Source organism: Carassius gibelio, chromosome B20, assembly GCF_023724105.1.
Source record: "Carassius gibelio isolate Cgi1373 ecotype wild population from Czech Republic chromosome B20, carGib1.2-hapl.c, whole genome shotgun sequence".
NCBI lineage: Eukaryota > Metazoa > Chordata > Actinopteri > Cypriniformes > Cyprinidae > Carassius > Carassius gibelio.
This window is the reverse complement of record NC_068415.1, coordinates 1531166-1531929: the sequence shown is the minus strand read 5'-3', so window position 1 is coordinate 1531929 and position 764 is coordinate 1531166. Positions and strand designations below refer to the sequence as shown.

At 25.1% G+C, this 764-nt stretch overlaps 1 long non-coding RNA gene across 2 annotated transcripts in view; it reads left to right on the top strand.

The window, feature by feature from the left end:
- The window catches only part of LOC127984021 (uncharacterized), a 14393-nt gene extending 13940 nt beyond the window's left edge, over window positions 1-453 (top strand). For both annotated transcript variants that reach the window (XR_008160524.1, XR_008160525.1), the window contains exon 4: window positions 57-453. This is a non-coding gene — a long non-coding RNA (uncharacterized LOC127984021). The remainder of the gene's footprint in view (window positions 1-56) is intronic.
- The last annotated feature ends 311 nt before the right edge of the window (window positions 454-764 follow it).

Genomic DNA, 764 nt, shown 5'->3' with positions numbered 1-764 from the left:
TTTCTCAGCGTCTCCGGTCATTTTAACCTGATCTCCGTGTCTCATTTCCGCTCTAGATGGATGTTACCGAGGTGTTTAGCACGGGCCATTCGCTGGAGGACACCGCGACATCGTCTGGAGTTATTTGAGTCATTTATCCAAAAATGTACTTGCTCTTACTGTATGTTATTTCAGTCTAATATGCCACATAATGCTCAGACACATTTAATAATTTTCATGCATCTTAAAGAAAATCCTCCTGTCTGATCCAATATTATATAGTATTTAAAATTATCTATATCTAAATCTTGTTGCATGTAAGTTGCTTTTTAAATATTTTGTTTTTATCTTGCAACTGTGATATTTTAGTATCATTGAGATACCATTATAGCTTTTATTAATATTTAGAATTCGGTGTTGTCAAATGATTCATCACATCCGAAATATAAATAAATACAATATAAATATGAAATATTTACATGTATATACATTTATTTATTTATATTCTTACATTTTATATTATATAAAAATATATACATTATATAAACGTAACCCATTTTTCTTAAATATATACATGCATGTGTTTGTATTTATATATTCATAATAAATATACACAACATATTTATGTAAATAAAAACTTTTATTTTTTATGGTTTAATCGTTTGACAGAACTAATTTTTTTATTTTCAGTTTTCATTTTAATTTAGGTTAAATTAGTAAATAAAAGTTTTAATAATTGAGTAAAAAAAATTTGCTTATATATATATATATATATGTGTTAGTTA